A 19,302-nucleotide genomic window follows, 5' to 3' on the forward strand; every position below is an offset into this window, starting at 1 on the left:
TTTATGTCTTGCTTGAGACATAACATCTTTCAGTCTTCATTTTCTTAACAATAGTCATGAATCCAGAGAGAGTAAAATGCAGATTTTGAAAAGTTTTTTATTTAGGCATCTAAGAGTTATTTATGCATTAAGGACTCAAACCCAGGTGTTCAAGTCTTAACAAAAAGGACTTGCAGAGGTTAGCATGTTTTGGGGTTTTGTTTGTTTATTTGGCTGGTTGGTAGTTTTTTTACTTCAAAGCAAAATACACGTGTGTAATTCTGTTCCCAGTCCTGCTGATTTCAGGTCCGCACAGGCTGAGAAATCAGAAGAAGGACACAGCTGGCTGATCAGGATGCCTGTGGTCACACATGTTGATTTTAGACCTCTTGTGGCTTTAAACTTGTGTGTCTGCTGTGTCCCTCCCCAAATCTATTTTGCCAGGGGGTTTGTATCTGGAGAGAACCTTTCTGAAAATGTGGCATGTTTGTATTTGCATCCTGCGAGTGCCCTATGGACAGATGCTTGCTTCTGACCCCAGTTCACACCTTTGTCCACCACTCAATCCATGCCTCAAGTCCTAGATCTGCAAGCCCGCAGGCGTTTTTAGGCAGAACCTTGAGTAGAAAGCTGCTATCAAGCAGCAGGCCTTGTGTGTAAAAGGAAGGCGATGTGTTAACAAAGAAAGCTCTTAGTTCTTCAGTCTCATCTGATCAGGTCTCACTTTTTTTAAAAAGCTAGCAAGCTTTTCGTATCTCAGTGTGTCATGACTAAAATGTCTAGAGACATTTTACAGATACAAATCAAATGTATACACAAATAAATCAGATGTGCCAAATGAATTATAAAATACTCTTAACTTTCTCTTCCTGGGTACATCATGAAGATGTTGTGCAGGAAATGCATTGGTGATGCATGGAAATGTATGTACAACTAAAGATGTTTCCTGATTTCTTCACTCACACTTGTTACCTTATGGTAAACCAAACTTTGCAGACCAGGCATTCGTTTATTTAGATCTCTACTTTGTGCAGGCTCATAACTTCAGGTGTGAAGAAGACAAGTCTGGAAGCCAGTTTGTCTCAGTGCGAACCACAGGCTCAAGCTATCTGTCCCATGACCATCTTAATATTCACTGAATAGCCTGGGAAGTAGGGAGGTTGGAGAGTGGGTGGGATTTTTGGGACAACAAACACAAGACACGAAGGATGTGTTGTAGCACCAAGCCATCCTTCTGAGAGTGGTGCCTTAGCAGCCCTAGCTCCATAGACGACCCACTGCCACCTCCAGCTTAGGTCTTGCTGATTGAGAGAAGGAAAAGTGCTTTCTGCAACAGTGTGGTGAAACCAGATAGAAGGAAACACAAGTGCCACCGAGTGACTAGGTGGCTCATACTAACTAGTTAGACTGGTTCTCTTTTAAGAAATAAGTGGAATGGTCCGTAAAATGTTACAACACACTCATAATGGAAACTGTGACTTTCGAAGAATATACAGGGTATTTCCATTGACATCAACAGGTTAAACAGTGTGAAACAGAGTCAGTGTCTTTGGCCATGTTGTAGACTTAGAAAATATTAGGATGTCGTAGAGTCACTGCCATTATTCCGTGCTTAAAACTCCATTGCAACTTTATGTTATAGTGTGGAATACAAAAAGATGAAACATATTTCTGGAACCTACAGGTCTAAATAGAAAATTAAGGACAAGATGTCTCCCTTAATTGCAGGAAAAATTCTCACTTTTTATCAGTTAAAATGAAGCCCTTTCCTTGAACCGAATACTTCATACCTAATGCATATTATCAGCCATAACTCAGCAGGCAGAAGATGACAACCTATGTTGTCCTGCTTAAGGATATATCGGAGGAGAATAAGTAATAGAGAATTTATCTACTTCAATATTTGTGGTGTCTTTGAAGTGCTAATAATATTTGTAAAAGTTTATGTGTCAGGTTAATGCCTGCTCTCTGAGCTTGCAAGAGAGATTGCAAGCAATGAATAATTTGCGGATTTTTTTTCCTCCATAATAAAACCACTAAGATGGTCTCAGTTGAGATACCACTTTATCTTGACCACTTTTTTTTTTTTTTGACTGAATCTTCAAAGTATTTTAATAATGAGAAAGTTGTTTCTTACAGATGCTTCCAGCTAATTAAGTTGAAGTTGAATTTATGGAGTCATATCAGTGCTTTTGTTGTGTGTAATCTCTCAAAAATACTGTCTTTGAAAAAATAACATAAAGACTAAGTCAACAAGAAACCCAAAAACCTTGAAATTATGAGTGGATGCAGCTGTGGTGCCATACTGCTCTTGCTAGCTCCCAACTTCCCCCACAAGTCATGGGACAAACACAGATATGTTAGAGTAACTTTTAAGGAAAAAATGGTTATAGGAGGCAAGGAAAGTAGCTGTAAGGTCAAGGCTGAGAAGTGGAAGATTTCTCAAAAGAGGTGGATTAAGGGAGTAGGTGTAGGTATATAGTCAGGGCTGGTACAGAGGAATAGCTGAAGTGCCAAAATAGAGGAGAGGAGGGCAGGGTGGAAATGCTCTCTGCCTTACAAAACAGCAGTATGCTGTGGGATGATTCCTTTCTGATGAGCTGTCACCATCTAAAGTATATAAGAAGCTTGGAGTGGAAAAAACAGATGGCACATGGGAGATGAAGTGACATCATTTGTCTCTCTGCCTGATTTCTCTGCCATTCACATAGAATTTGGTGGGTGGGGGAGCAAAAAAACCCGGATGTGATTCTTCTTCATCCCCACGTTTCTCCTTGCCCTCAGAAATCTCATGAGACTCCCATCTTCTCTCACAAGCTATTGGTAAAGAAGGTTTTCCATCACTGCCAAGGATTTTGAGAGATTGGCTTGGAGAAGTGGTTTTTTTCTGTGGGGAAAAAAGGTTGACACACAGCAATGCAGAGATAAGAGACATTAAAAACAAGGACAGTAAGCAACTTAGTTGTACTAAGGCTTGGGCAAAGAGGTGGAAGGAGGCTTTACAAATATGTGTGTTTCAAGGGAAGTTGCTAACGGGCTGTGTGATCCTCTTGCCAGGCCTGTGGTGAGTTGGCATGTTTCAGCCATGAGGAAAGGGCATTGGCATCACCTGTTGCAGCTGGCCGGTCAGCTGCCTGGAACAAGTTCATGGCTTTTGGCCAGTTTCCACTGAACTAGTAAAGCTCCCTTTAAAAAAGTCCTTGCACCTGACACGGTTCAGGAAAACAGTTAGTAGACTTACTGGAGAAGAAAAAGTCTGGTGAACACTAAGGCTAAAAGCCCTAAAAGTTAGATTTTGGTATATTATACCCCTTTAAAAATTATCAGCATGTGTTTTTTTAAAAGAGGGGATTTGTGGGTGGGGAAGGGAAAGGGAGAAACTAGTGGCTCTGGAAGCAGGAGGCCTCCAGGTCTCTGCTGGATCCAAAATTCTTGCCAAGATGTTCAGGACTTGTCTTTGTACAGACAACCAGTACAGGGCTCATCTTTGCAGTAAGGGAAGAGTAACACTGATGCAAGGATCATCATTTTAAGAAGTGACTGTGACACTGTGGCTGTAACTGCAGATGGGCCAGGAGGCATGTGATGTTCAAAGCCCCTTTTCCAGCTCCAGACCTGGATGCCTACAGAGGGGAAACCTGCTGAGCAGGCTGCTCCAGAGTGAGCCAGGAGTGTGTTATGCTGGCAGGGTAGTACCAGGAGGCAGGGCAGGATGTGTAGTGACTCTGCCTGTGTCGTGACGAACGTGAGCAATCTGGTGTTTGTCACAGGTCTTAAAACTAAAACTGAGCATAAATAAATAACCCTACCACAAGTGAGCAGGGGTTTTATAGTGGTTTCCAGGAATGGAATCAAACCTAAACTGTAAGGGAAATATTCTCTGCCATATTCAAAGTTTGTGTACAGAACGTTTCAAATAAATGCTCTGTAAAAATGATTTAATTCTGCTGTGATTATGAACTTGCGCAAACATGCTGTTTCACATTACTCTCTTAAATAAATTTGATTAGTAACAGCTGTGACTACACAAGTCCCCCAGATTTTATTTTCTCAATAGAAAAGGGTTGAAGAAATCCTCAAATTGTTGTAAATGAAGATTTCATTGGTATTTTGAACTAAGATGTCCTCAACAACAGCCCAGCAATAATAACGTGGACACGCTCCTTCTTGGAGAGGCTGCAATGAGCTGCCTTTAGTTCAGACAAATAGTCTTTTCAGTTCCTGGAGCACTCTGTGAGTATTAGCTGCTTTGTGCTGAAAAAGTACTAAAATCTAGCCAAGTAAAAAATGGTGCTGCTCAGTGACAGGCTGTTTGACCCAGAAGCAGGCTGCCGAGGCTGCATTGTGAGCTATTCCCTTTCACCGTGCAGACTAGGTGCAGACAGTCATCCCCTCCCGCACACACAGATATTGCATATGTTTTCTGATGGTAGTGTTTGTTTACCACTCGTGACTGTGTTGGTTTATTCACCGTGTGGTGCTCTGTGGGACAAGACAAGCATCCGCATGCTGTAGACAAGGGCTGTCTTTCCCACCCATTCCTCCCGCATGCAGAAAATGTTCCCACGGGAACAGGGGTGTGCTCTGCCACTTGAGCTCTGTGCTGGTGAATCCATTGCTTGGGTGCCCCCCAAAGATGCCAAATCTCACTTCTCGTCAGAGTGTGCTGCAGAGTTACACCTGCATCAGAGGACAGACATCCCTGTCCCCAGCTCTGCCATCTACTGCTGTTGCTGCCAGCACTGGCTGGCTTTCTGCATCTGTGACTGCAACCTACTTCTCTGCAGTCCTTGATGTCAGCAAGGGCTGCAGGCAAACTCTCCTATACAGCTCTTCTGCTAATGGGCTTGGCTGCTAATTAAATAGAAAGGCATATTTGGCAATGTCTTTGATATTTATTCTCAGTATGGCCCTTTTGACTTGTTTAGGATTTCAGGGTGGTCTTGAGGGAAGAGATATGGTAAGCAATTGCTGAGTTTGTATTATGTTTTATCAACATTGAAATAAAGTTTGTAAAATACTGTTTTGTTCCTTCTAAGCCAGATAATGCAATATAATTTAAAAAAAATTAAAAAAGGGGAAAAAAAGAAAAAAGTAAAACATAACCCAGACCAAACTTACAATTCAGAAAAAGAAAAAAAAAAAAAGCCACGTGGGAAGGGCCTTTTTTAATGTTTCTTTTGTATGCTACATGTGCTCAGTGACATCTATGATGAATGACAGTCAGAAGTTAAATAACGTTTATTACCACCTTACATCTACTTCCTAATTCTTCTCCAAGATTACTTTTGGCAATTTCAGCCTTTTTGAATAGTTTGGGCGGATGGCATTTTCTTGCAGGAGAAAACCCCCAAACAAACAAACAAACAACCCAGTCTGGGATAGGAAGGTTGACTTTTTACCCAGCAAATTAAGAGTGTCCCACCTGGATGTACATTTGCCAAGGGTAAAGGACATTTTTTTTGCTGAGGCAGGAAATAGGTTTGAAGCTGAGATCCTCTGATCTGGTAGGGTGAGAGGCAGATGGCTGGACCCCCAGGTGATTTGTATCTGCTCACTCACTGCTCCCTATCAAGCATCAGTGCTCTGCAGTATGCAGAGACAGAGATTTCCGTACCTCCTAGGAGAAACATGCTGTTTGCCTCCTAGCCATGTGACTTACATAGGTACCAGAAGTATAGCATTAATGTGCATAAAAAAACCCCTCAGACTGGGTCATTTTGAGGTTTAGAATTTTTAATTAGTTACAGATTTTTCCTTTCTTCCCTTCTTTATCCACCTCTGTAGACAGACGTGAGGTAGCTAAAGCACTAAATTTGTATATTCACAAAAATATGTAGAAAATGGCACAAAGCCATAAGACAGTTTAAATTTGTGAAGTGCTACAAGCATTCAGTAATGCTTCTGTTCTTGGCTCTTTTCTGGAGGCTTGTTCATGATTGTTGCTAAAGATGGGATAGCAAGGTACATGAACTTCTGGTCATAATGGCCAGTATCTCCATTCCAGTGTTCTGATGGTATATAGAAATTTGGACATGTGCCTTTGTCTGCTGTTCAGCTAAAGATTTACTGGTGGAGTTCTGTATGCAGACGGAATGAAAAAAATACAGTGTTACTACTCTAGCTCTTTGCTGGAAACAGGCAACAAATAATAAAGGGAAATTTGAAGTACCCATCAGCCACCTTGGTAACACAGTAATTTCCATGGACATTCCCTATAGCATTAGTAATGACTGACTTCCCACAGTTAACCTCATGATGCTAATTTCAAGACTAAGGATTAAACGGCTGCAGGTCTAGCAGTATCCAGTAATACCTGAGGGAGTAGATCCATTTTTAACCTTTTGCCAATCCTCGCAAGTGTTGCTGAGTTTGTGGCAACCATCAGGCTCGATGGTGCATTTGCAGAGATTAGATGGAAACAAGTGGTACTTACCTTTGTGTCTTCCCTGTGAGGAAGTTGCAAATTCAGAAATTGGCATTAGGAATAAATTGCATTGAGATTATGAAAATCTGAAGACATTAAAATCTGTGAAAGGTGTTGAAGGGTATGTGTATGCTCTATAGGATGAGCTTTCTATTTCTTGGTAGTTCATTAATATTCAGTGTGTATGAGGACTGATCTAGGCTTTGTAAAGTAAAATGGAACTATGGCTAAATAATTTTTCTTTGTGCAACTATGCAGAAGAGGAATGTGTGTTAGTTATCTGAGATGTATTTTCTACCTGTACATGGGAAAACTGGACTGGCAGGGAAGGCACTGTGCCTACAGTTATTTTGATTCTGATCTCTTCAGTGATCATGGCTTGGTGCTGACCACTAAAAATATTGTCCAGTTATTTCAAAACAGAGAAAAATATTCTTTTCTATATAGGGATGTGGAGAGGTTCACTATTAATTGCTTGCTCTGTATTCTTAATGGAAATACTAGGGAGCTGTAGATTTTATTATTTTGTTCAATAATAAAGGTTAATGCTGAAGGGAATGTCATACTGGAGATGTGTTTGATAATTTTTCCTCTCTTACGAATAAAGGGGCTTATTTTCTCCAGGGGTTTGCTCTTATGGTTTAGCTTAATTTGCACTTGTGGAGGCTTAAGAAAGGTGTCATGACTTTCAGAACTGCTGAATATTCAAGGAGTCCTGATGGCACTGTAAGGTGCAGGATGCTTTCGAAGGGCAGGGCAGGCCACACAGACCTGTACTTTTTGCTTACAAGGATAGGCACCAATGGTCTTTTCTTTAAATGGATTCTGCAACTTCTGTTGATGCAAAATCCCCACAAACCACTGGCATCAGGTGGAATCAGCCCATCTGGTGCTGGCACCCCAACCCGCTCCACCCCTCTATGGGCTCTGCTGGGTTGCACAGAACTCTGCTCCAGGCCAGAACAAGCTCACTTCTGTCTGCAAGAAGTGGTACTCAGAAAGCTCGTTTCTATCAGTGGTTTGAATTCCTTAACCTGGGTCTCTGATGAGTGGTGATAAAATACGTCACAAAGTCTTTTGTAACATTCATAGGAGTGTTGTTTTTCTGGAGTCTCTGGAAATGTGAAGAGACATGGTGTTACCAAGCTTTCCTGATCAGATATTCAAAATGATGAAATAGGGAAGCTTGCAACATGTCTCAAGGGACCAAAGAGTTCTCTTACTCCTGAAAAATTAATTTAATATCTTCATTTCAGAAGCCAGACCATCAAAGAAAATACCCAATGTTATATAGCCTTGTGATAAAAAATTATACGGGTTAGCAAAACTGGCACACAGGAGAACTTTTCTTTAAAGATATAAATATCCATTGTATTAGCTGGCAAGTAATCTTCTAGTGATTCTTGGGTTTCTTAAAAAAGGGTATGTCTTTGTCAACTGCCTCTTAAAACAAAAGATCACTTGGTGAATAAAGAAATAAAGAGTTTATAAACTTTGATGTTACTGTTCACTCATTGTCAGGTATGTAAAAAAGGAGACATTCCCTTTGAGCAGACAGTGTGTGAAACTAATAGTGTGCCTTCAGACTCCAGGCCTGCTTTTTGCAAGTCAGTCGTTGGATTTAAATCATGTTTTAAACAGCTTTATCCATATACTCAGAGACTGGAAAACAAGGTCAGTGTAGAGTCCGTCCTGTAGCTAGTTATTAAAGCAGATGGTTGAAAAATGCAAGCAGACATCTGCATCTGCTTTGCATATTTAAAGGAAAAATAAACCAAGAAAAAGTGTCTTAAGTTCAAGGAGTCTTTTTGTGAGTCTGTACTTCTGAGAAGAAACTCTTAGAATAACTTTAAAAATTCAGGAGTGCAATAAAAATTCAGGCAGCACAAGAAGGAAATTGGGAACACCATGACGCTCACAAAATTGTTTTTTACCACTCATCTAGAATATGAGACAGGTGACATTGCAGTTAGATTCTTGAAATTTTTACAAGAAATTTGTCATCAGTAGTCAGCCTATCACTGGGAAAAGAAGTATCATCTGCAGGTTACCCTTAAAAAAAAAAAAATAGCAATCTAGCAATGACACCACTAAAACAAACTGCTGAAGAGCTGGGAATTAGTGTAGTAAATTTGTCTGGTGAATGAACTTGCAGCAGCCCCGTGCCCACAGCAGCAAGGTGCTCCTGTAGTGCAAGCTGACAGGGAAAAGTATTTTTACCCCACTGCATGTAGGCATTAGAGTGCAGGAATAGGAGGAGCATCATCACAGCTCAGTGTGCAGAGCTTTACCAGTAGTCACTTGGGGATTTTGTGCAGAACCTTTGTGGCTCTGTCAGCACAAGGCTCTGCCAGAGTCTAAAAATTGCTTTTCAGAGTCTTCTAATACACTCACTCCCTTGTTTGATGTAGGTTCACTGTTGTTTTACGTTATATATGAAGCTCACACAAAGCTGTGCTTGTTGGTCCTATGGAATATTTCAGGAAATTAACTCATTGACCAGATTATTTCTGTAGAGAAGTTGAAAAGGACTATAAAAACCATAAACATAGGTATTTCCTGATAATGTTCAGAAATTAATCAGATAGATTTATGGATGTTAGGGATATTAAGATTTTGCACTTTTTCAACATACAAGATATAGTCCCCAGATAAAGTAGATATATTAATATGATGCTAAATGGTATTTCTGTTCATTACAAGAAAACCAAATATTTGATAATTACTTGTCATTGAAAAAAACTTACCTCTTCAGTTCCTGTAGAAACCATTTTTGCAGCCAACCATTGTAGTGTATGAACACTTACGAAATAAAGTCAGTTAGTGGGAATTAATTTCCTGCTGGAATTCACAGTGGTTAGAAGGTATTATTCAACCCAGTCTCACAAAGCTAATTTTCTGTGCTCTGAAACTCCTTCCTTAGAGAAGTAACAATACTGTAATTTTCAAGATTTGAAAGGAGCAGGGGAAGCTATAGACCTTGACTGCAGACTCTCTAGAAGAAAGTTCCCATTGCTCATAATAGCCTGTAAGATTCCCGAGAGTGGCAGAAGCCCGCAGGAACCTGGCACGTGGAGTGACGGCCCCTTAGAGCAGCCCTTGGTTATGAAAGCCTGGCTCAGGGATGTGCTGGGGAGAGGTGTGTGAAAACAGTGTCACAGCCTGGGGCCGGCCATACTATTCCTGGAAATCGGTAGGACACAAAGAGGCATTGTTCACAGCCTCTCTCCCTGCTTTATTTCCCGTATTGTGGTGTTTTGGGAGGCAGTCGTTAAGGACACAACCTGGCAGCTCTGTGCCAACATCAGACAGTTCTCTTTCTGAAAATAATCTCGTTGCAGCTCAGCTGCAGAGATCTGTGTCCAGTTTACCCTCAGAGCCCAGATGACAATGCTGAAAGGGGCTGAACCAAAAAACCTCTATGAGCTGGACAAAAAAGTGCTGTTGATGATTTGTAGTTCAAAAGCAGAAATAGTTCTTCATTGTGAAACAAGAAGGGTTAAGGAAATATTTCTTAGCTTTGTTTTCATTTTCAACTCTCTTTAATTTTAGGACACATTTTTTTGTTTTCGTTACTTATTGCACATAAGTCATACTAAACTGCCAGACTGAATTTGGAAACTAATTACAGTAGACTTCAGCATTCTTGCATGCCTTGTGGAGTACAACACCTGCACTCCACAGGACTGAATTCTCTGCTGATAGGTCTGGAGCCGTCTTCTATCAGGGTAAATAGAGACTCCAGACATGACTGGCTGGAAATGGTGGAAAGAGTTACCCCACATCAGGCAGTTGTTTGTACTGGCCATATCCTTATCGGAGAATTCCACAAGTTGCTTGAGAGAAGGAACTTTTGTTTTATTTGTTCAGTGAGGTCTTGTAGTTTACAGTACAAAAAAAAATCACAAAAATTTTGTCTGAAAGGAGCAAGAGAAACAACTTGTGTGTCCAGGTGTCACATGGGTGGCTGGAAAGGAATTTGTGGTACTTGCAAATTTCTGCTGGCAGGATTGAGATGGGAAGCGGGTTTGTGTGTGAAGGAACAGTTCATTTTGTGTCAAAGTTCTGTGCTCTTACCTTCTAAGCTAAATTTTAAAATAACAGGAACAGGGGAGGTGAAATATCCTGTGCTCTTACTTGAAATGCCTCTGCTGCTTTTCATTATTTCCTGTAGTAATGCACAGGATATCCAGCTGATTAGTCACAGCAGGCTATGTGATCTTCACATCCACAGGAACCTTCTAGGATGTAATCTCTTCCTGAACCTGCAGAACAAACCTTTACAATTTACCAGCAATGCATATGCAGGTTTTGGAGAAACTGGGTACAGGTTGTCAGAAGATGAGGATCTCATTGGCTAGGATGGAGTCTCACCATTATTTTGCCAAACAGACTTTTCAGGTCTCTTATATTTTCAGGTCTCTTATATTTTCAGGTCTCTTATTTCCTCTGTGTCTTATTTTCTTATATCTCCATTTCTGTATGTCACCATGTGCTTATTCTCCAGGACACAGATAGGTAAGACTCATTATGTACAACTAGGTTTTAATTAAACTGCCTTGACCCCTGCATGAATGATCTTATTCTGAAGGAGTCTTAACTCTGCATGCTTTGGAAGATTAGTATGTTTTAAGAATTACCTTTGAATTTACATCTTTCTTCAATTGTCTTGACTTTTCTCAGTATCTCAGTACAAGCTTCTAATATTTACTGCAGTTCAACCAAATCCTTTCTTCCTCTGAAGGTTTCATATTTCAAGCCTTCTCCTTTTCCCTCTGTAACTTCAACTGCGTTTCTCTCTACATCTTGATTGCAGTGATGCCTTCTCCTTCTTCTATTTTTTGCTTAAATTTTGACTCTTTACCTCTTGATTATTTGCCCTTGTCTTCTAGCATGTGATAACATCTTAAGAGGTCTGATCTTCAGGCTCTTTGAGCCATTGTAGAATGAGTCTTTGAGGAAAACCTGAATCCTCTGAGTTTAGGAGATCCCTGAGAAGAAGATAATTTATTTGCTGATTGATCCCTACATCGTATTAATAAACACACTTACTTTGAAAATTATAAGCCCAGCATAGAAATGAAGCATTATTTATGCAAATGTGAACACAATGTGGATGGGGTTCAGGATTTCAGCTGGAGTTCCAGTTGCAGCTTGTTCTTAATTTTTCCCAACACCAGCAACTACCACTAAACCAAAAATTTACTCTTACGTTGAAGGAAAAGACTTGTGTTCATTTTTCTGTATCATTGAAAATAATTTGATAATTAACCTGCTAATACAAAAATAATCATCACTAGCAGAGCTGTTTTGATAGTTAAATGGTTTTTAATGATGCCTATTCTTGCAGCAACAGAAAATGTTAGCTATGGTGTGTGCTTGGGAATGAGTGTCAGTGGAACCAATCATCTGTAGATCTAACTACATGATTAGCTGCTAAACTTGCATCTTTTTCAGCTTTTGTTATGGACTTTATGTACAAAATAGGCAGAAATATCCATCATCATATCCTCATCTTAAAAGAATGGGTGCTTTGCTGTTCTTCATCTTAAGGAAAAATGGGTGCTTTCCTGGTCGCGTCAGTATGAGTGTGAGCCTCACAGCAAGACACCAATACTTGTTCTTGTGAGGTCAGTGGAAAAACTCTCACTAGCTGTGATTTTGTTCCAGGTTCTTGGCAGACTGTTCTGAACGTGTAGATTTATCTGGGGATGAAACAGCAGGGGTGCCCTTCATTACTCCCTGTCTGTGCTCTCAGACCTCTGAACTGGCAGCAGACAGAACTGCTTCTGATGCAGATCCATCTCTTCTCACATGTGGATCAAGGCTGCCTTCTCTGCTGCTCTGAAAGCTGGAATTCAGAAGAAGTACCAGTGCACACATCAGTTGTGTGTATCTAAGAGCAGTATATGCTACTTCCTGGTTTGGAAAGCCTGTAGTAGTTTAAACGTTTTTATACTAACTCTGGTATGTACATAGCTTGCAGTTTCTTCTGTTCATTTTAATGACGAACAAAGGTGAAAGCAGAGATGGAGGTAATCCTTCAACTGAAAACAAATTCTCAAAATGGAAAGGGAAATGGAGGATGAGAAAATCTGGAAGAGTCCAATCACCTTTGATGTCCCAAGTTCAGCTTGCAAGTGAATCCCAGAACAGTCCAGCTGGAATCCCTAGTGACAAGGGTTGTTTCAGTACATTAACAAGGAGTGTATCCAGGATACAGTTGCTCAGGTCTGGCCAGAAAAAAATAAGAAGCACACCTTCTCATATTCTAAAGTTGCGCCAGTTGCAGCTGGCACTCTTTCAAACCTGTCGTCACCTTAATTGCCTTCAAATGAACTTCTTGCTAGAAGGTGAAGGCATATGCTTTTCCCCTTATTTCATCTGCACAACTTTTTATAATCTTCAAATAAACAAAAGTACCACATAGGCTCAAACAGGTCTCTAGTCACAGTGCTGGGATCTATGGAAACTCAGATTTATCAGCTTGTTTTAACGTGTTGATTATTCATCACAAGTTGAGTCAACAAATGTGAGTGCAAAAAGGGAAAGCAGCCTTGTAGCTGGACAACTGAGCTTTTTAAGGAGCAAAGAATGAAATACAAATCCTGTCAGAAAAAAAAAAAAAAAAGGTGAAATTAAGGTATTCTGAAAGTTCTTTGATGTGGGAAATGCCACGACCTTCATGAGTGCGACTTTTGAAAACAAGAATTCTTCAAACTTGAACTTACCTGTTCTCCTTAGCCATTTTTAAATCAGGCTTTTCAATTCATTAGGCAAAGAGAAAAACAGCAAAAAAATTGAAGTGTGAGGGCAGTAGACAATATGCATTAAATATATTATTTATTATTTCAGGAGGAAAGACCACAGCTTGCTTAGTAAAAACCATGTTATTAAGCACTGCAAAGGCTAAAAATGTATGGGTTCTGATGGCAACCATGGAGTTTAGCTGTCCATTGAATTCTAGTAAAAAGCATGTTGTAACTTATTTCATTCTCACAGCAGAGGAAGTCAGGAATTATACCACTGAATCCAATACCATTATTTAGTATGAGTCTACCTGGTGGCAGTTAGGAAAGAATCTTTTACTTCAGTGAGATGACCCTAATGTGGAATTTTGCTGCAGAGGAGAATTTAAACAGGGAGAGTTCCTACATAGGTTTCACTACTGCTAGCATGGTATCCTTTGCTGGGACTAGCAGACTGCATATCTTCTGGTAAACTGAAGCTTGAAGTCCTTTGTTTTGGTCTGCTGAAAGGAGCACCATGTCAGTGAATAAACATCAGTGAGGGCTGAGATTGTCCTCAGAGTCTCTGGACCATCAAAAGCACTTTCTGCGTTCCACCACAGTAGGGTTTGTTGCACATTTTTAAATGCTCTCCTTGAGACTGGAGGGATTTTATGAAACCTGGAAAGTGAAATAACTCACTGAAATAAGAGAGCACTAATTTTCTAATGGGGGTTGCAGAAAGCAAAAAAAACATGGGAACAAGGGTGTGATACAGCTACACAGGAGAATTCCCGTGTGGATAATTCAATCTTCTTTGCAGCTAGCAGAATTTAGAGCTTTTCCTGTCCTAGATATCCAGCCACATGTAAGACAGCAGCAAGTGTGCTAGAACTACTACAGTGTTTGAACTTGTAATGACAATAATTTGTTAAGTGCTGGAAGACAAAAGTTATGTGGCTGGATTATCATCTTCAGTACATAATAATTAACCCTTTCCTATGTCCATGGCAATCTTTCTAGCAGTTACTTCAACTATATTTTTAGTATATATAGTTGTATAATGTATGTGTTGCATGATTTGTGTCATCCTTCTATGTATGGTCATACAAATTATTTATTCAGAACATCGTGGCTTTCAAGTGAAATCTCTTTGCAGTTGTTCTTTTTCTTCTCAGAATGAACACCTTGTTTTTGTATGACTGATAGACAGAAGGACTGCATTATCTGGTTTCACTTCCAACAAGTTCATGATTTTTAAACTCAGCTAATTTCAGTTAATTAGTAGTTTGCTTCACCAAGGCCAGCATGTAATTCAAGCTTTCCTTTACTGCTGGGTTTTTTCTCACTACAGCCTGCACCTGCACCTGTCCCCACCCCCAAATCTCTGCAAGTGTTCACAGGGATGCTCAGCCTTCAGCCCATATGGCACAAAAGCAATTGTTGACCTTCAAGCACTTTGTCATCTTTTAGTGAGCTCCGTAAAGAGTTTTTGCAGCAGAGTTGAGGCAGCTGAGTTTTTGTGTTACTGTCAGTTTGGCATGTTTGAATTCCTGTAGTTTACACTCAAAACTTTGACACTGACTCAGCTTTGCTCGTAGAAATATATTTGCAAAGAGGTTTTTTGCCTCAATTTAGAGACAGAGCAATAAACTGTAGCCCAAGGGCTAAGAGAGATTAAAATTAAGCGGGTAAAATGTAGAATTGTGCCAGCTAGGAAAGGGAAGGATTCCCAAGGCACAATAACATTATCATACTCTTGCCTGGCATCCTTTATTTGACTGTCTTGAAGTACATTATAGGAATTAATGGAAGCTTGTAACTTCCTTGTGAAGCAGGTACTACATTGCAACACTGATTTGCGAATATGTAAACATAGGTCTTGGGCAATCCTGGAATTCTCAGCAAAGTCATAAGTGAGATTGGGACAGGGGGACCCAAAGATGAGATAATGTGCTGGTGGACAGGTGGCTGCAGGTGAATCTCCCCTATATTGCTCAGCACATCTACCTGGCATCCCACTCCTGGGTAGAAGTTGGCTTTGAATGTTAAGAGGAGAACATTAAAGAGCTGCCCCCCCACCACTCAAAAAAAAAAAAAAAAAAAAACCACCAAAAAAATTAAAAAAAAAAACCACATACACACAAAAACAAAATCCTACAAAAAAAAAAAACCCAAACAAACAAAAATAACATCCACAAACAAAAACTTTTGGAACTTTTGAGACCTGATATTTCTTTTTGCTACTCACTTTCCACTTTGAAGAGCCACTCCTGTTCTGCTCTGCTTTTATTTTCTGATGCTTTATTTTGTTTTGCTTCTTGTTCCTCAAGGGCAATTCAAATTAGTCAGCAGTGGCTTAGCTGTCTGCTAACAGGGTTCGACTAAGCAATCTTAAGGGAGTTTCACCTATCAGTTATTTGGCTGATTTATTCTTTGGGGAGAAAAAATTGGGAACTGGTAAAAATCACACATTTCCCAACCTTTAAAAAATAAATTCTAAGACCACCAATTGGTGATAGCTTTGTATCTCCTGTGTTTGTCCCTGTTGGGGAGCACTAGTGAGGGGAAAACCCTCAGTTTAGCACCTCATCATGAAAATCAAGCTTGAGTTACACTTGACAAAATGTACGATCCTTGCATGCCAAAATACATACCTTTTTATTGACATGAAAGCAGCTTCTGCCTTGGTATATAGGACATAACACAGCTTCTAGTGCAGGCTTGGTTTCCAGAATAGAGCACATTCTTTTCTACCATGCATGTTAATGCATTGTCCTTCTTCCTTTTCCTAATAGCCCGTGAGATTTGAACTTGGAGTCAGCAAAGTAGGGCCTTTGTGAAGCACAAAAGAACACCAGGTTTTTGTCACACCATGCCTGTAAAAAGAGCTGTTCAACCATTCAGTTGCTGCTCCTATTGTGCAGCTGTTATTCTGCTGCTGAGAACATCTTGCTGTTGACACTGAAGTAGTACCTGCAGGTAACACTGACACATTGAGTTTTTCAGGAGAAGCTGGGCTTGGAGATCTGCCACATCTCTGTGTGGAGGATTGAGGTATTTACTCTGCCTGTACCTTTCCCATTACAATCCTTGTAAATACATAACAAATTTTTGTCTACTTGCCAGCATCTATTCTGCGATTTTTGCATCATGACCCTTTTCCCGACGTGATAAAGGTCCATGTTTCTTGTCTTCCAAAACCACCTCTTCAACGCTGGCAGTGAGGCTGTGATGGGCAGTGTGCTGTCTGGGTCCCTGGCGGTGACTGCGGGTCTCTCACACAATGGCTCTTTCTTTGCTGAGCTGATGGCCAGTATCTGGTCAGCCTCATCTATTTAAAGTCAGCCAAGCCGGGATTGCAGAGCTAGTGGAGAGGGTGCTTTGTTTGCTTATGAGTTAACAGGAAATTAAAATTAAGCACAAACAACTGTGTCAGGACAGGGTGAAGGAAGTGTCTGAAATCTGCAAGAGAGGGGGATCAGAGATAGCTCAGCCTCATTCATCCTCCATCCCTAAATTTGTGCAACTAAGGGTACAATTCCCACTGTAGTTCAGAGCTAAAATTCTTCTTAGTAATTAATGCAAATGGCTGTATTTTTAGCCTGACATCCTAAAGGAACAAGGCATGTGTGATCACATTGTCTGTGTATAGGTGGTTGTCAGCTCCCAGTAACTTGTGAATTTTCGGGTTTACTTAGCTCAGCCTGCAAGATAGTTATTTTCCAAGGCTTCTCTCAGAATCAGGCAAGAAGGTGAAAGAGTGGCTTCAGAGAGGGAAAGTGTGTGTGTGGCTAACTAGCCTTTTAAAGACATCAGCATCAGGACACAAATTCCTAACAGCCAGACTTCAGTGGTTCCAGTGCTTGTTTAGTAGTAACGTTTCCATATAAACAAACAGAACGTTCCTGCTGTAAGGTTGTGTGAGGCTGAATTTGGTATGTTGTGTTTCACGCTGCCCAACACATCCTATAACATAAACTCACAGCCTAGCTAGTGCAGAATATTAATTTCATAAGGTCTGACTTGCTGGCTACGCTCCCACTGACTCTATTAAATAAAATGGCAGCTTCATCTGCCTATGTTTTTCAGGATCCAGACACACAGTTTGCATATTTTTAACAGTTTGAAAGTGTAAGAGTGCACAGCTCCTGATCTTTGCCATGTGGGATACTAACTTTTGTGCCTTGTGTTGGAGATACAACCCCATTAGAATATGACACAATTTTTTTTAAAAGCATGGAAATTAATGAATGACTGTATGCAAACAAGCAATGAGTTTGATAACAGCATGGCTGGCTGTTAAGTGACATACCACTATCAAAGGACTTACATGTTCTTGTCTTAAATATCTGTGCTTTGTTTGTTGGTTTGGGTTTTTTGGGGGGTCAGGGGGTTGGGGTTTTTTGAGAATAAAAATTCTGAATTTTCTGTATTTCCAAGTGGATCTTTTCAATCTTTCTACAGACTATTGAGAACTAAACTAAACTTGCATTTTAAAAACTAACCTAATACTTTGTATTCACTTTGTAGTGGTGTAGAAAACATTTTAAACCCTTGAAAGTACAATTTCAGGCTGTAAAACGGAGCATTGTATGTCCCCTTCTCAGTTTGAATTGACTTGATGTCTGGGGTTGCCAAATTCAAGTCCGATACAAATCGCAACAGCTGAGTTACAATTTTTAAATCAACCCTGAAGATGAGGGTTTTATGATGGTTTCATGGGAAGCATGCTTCTTTGCAGCTGTATGAAAATAGAGGTCTATTCCAGTTAGATTCACCCACTCAACTCTCATGAGGCAGGTTAGGTGCATATTGTGTTGGGCTTACTGTATATATCCAGTCTCTCTTATTTCATGAAGGTTCCCTTCACTCTGCCTCTCCTTCTCCCCCACTTCTGTCCCTCTCGTCTTGCTCTTCTCTCTTGTACCTTGAGGATTAGAATTCTTTTCTTCCTCCTTGTGGGCCATTTGTCAGTCCAGTCCAAGGAAGCTGCTGACTGAGGTTTGTGGTAGTGCTGGGCAGGAGGATGTTTTCCTGTGTTTTTATAACAAGTCCCAGTGCTACAGGCGACAGACACGATTACTATATAAATCAACACACACATGGATACACACAGGGGGCTGGGCCCAGTCACCAAATCCTTCATCTCTGAAGCATAAGGACAGTTTGCATAGGCAAAGTTCCCTTGGCTCAGTAAGTCTCCAGGTTTTTCAGTGTAGATATAAGAATGCTGTTTGGTGGACTACATGTCTTCTCACCCATGATCTAAATACTACTTTCCCCTTCCTTTGTAATTAAATTTCATCTCTGAGACAAATGCAGTGATTGCTGATTCTGAATGTCAGATACACTGGACTCAAGAGTGCATTTAGGAAGGTTTTTAATGTATTTTAATGTATTTAGATGGCTTGTGATCAGCAAGATGCTGACAGAAGTGTTGGGGAGTTGTCTTTTATCTTGTAGTGAGGCACAGGACACAAACCATGAACTGTGTTTTGACATAGCCATCATATTCATACCCACAGCTTTCCTGGGAGCCAGCTGCTGGGAAGACAACATCATTGCCTCCTGTGCTACGTGGCATCAGTCAATACACAGAAGACTTCCTTCTGTCCTTTTCTCTCTCTGAACATTTCTGTGAGTTTAAAAAGTTGATGTGTTAGTAAAGAAACAAAAATATCACAGACCCGAGAGACCAAATTTCCAAGCACACACTCCAAATGAAAAGGAGTGTGATACACAACAACAGCCTTAAACAATGTGCTTTCTTATTTCTTTGATTCCTTCCATCCAGCTGATGTCCTTTTCTCATTTCCATTTTCTTAGGAATCCTCTGAATCTTTTCTCTTTCTTCTCCCTTTGCTAATAGTTGCATTCCTTCATTTCTAGAGATCCTGTTACATACACCTGCATCTGTCCTTTTGCCTCACAGCCTTTTTACAGCTATTTAATTTTGAAAGACCCTTCTCACCTTTTTATTTTTTGCTTTCTCCCACTTGCCAATCTTTTATCTCCCTACATGTCCAGGTGCCATAACAGCTCTCCCTTCTTAGCCTGTTTCACCTGCCTGAACTTCCAGCTCCCAGTTTTCACAGTATTTGTTCTCTTCTTCCCAGTGCCTGCACTCAGGTCTGCTTCCTTTTTTCCCCTCTTTGCTCTTGCTCT

The 19,302-nt window shown here is 40.4% G+C and overlaps 1 protein-coding gene across 5 annotated transcripts in view; it reads left to right on the top strand.

Moving 5' to 3' along the window:
* SEMA6A (semaphorin 6A) overlaps positions 1-19,302 on the top strand; it is a 119,180-nt gene that overhangs the window by 14,071 nt on the left and 85,807 nt on the right. The window contains exon 1 of one of the 5 annotated variants that reach the window (XM_048290639.1): positions 18,679-18,774. The exons of the other annotated variants lie outside the window; for them this stretch is intronic. The gene's annotated coding sequence lies outside the window, so the exon portion shown is untranslated. Of the gene's footprint in view, positions 1-18,678; positions 18,775-19,302 lie in introns of those variants that run through there. 5 annotated transcript variants of the gene reach the window in all.

This window comes from Corvus hawaiiensis, chromosome Z (assembly GCF_020740725.1).
Source record: "Corvus hawaiiensis isolate bCorHaw1 chromosome Z, bCorHaw1.pri.cur, whole genome shotgun sequence".
Classification (NCBI taxonomy): Eukaryota; Metazoa; Chordata; class Aves; order Passeriformes; family Corvidae; genus Corvus; species Corvus hawaiiensis.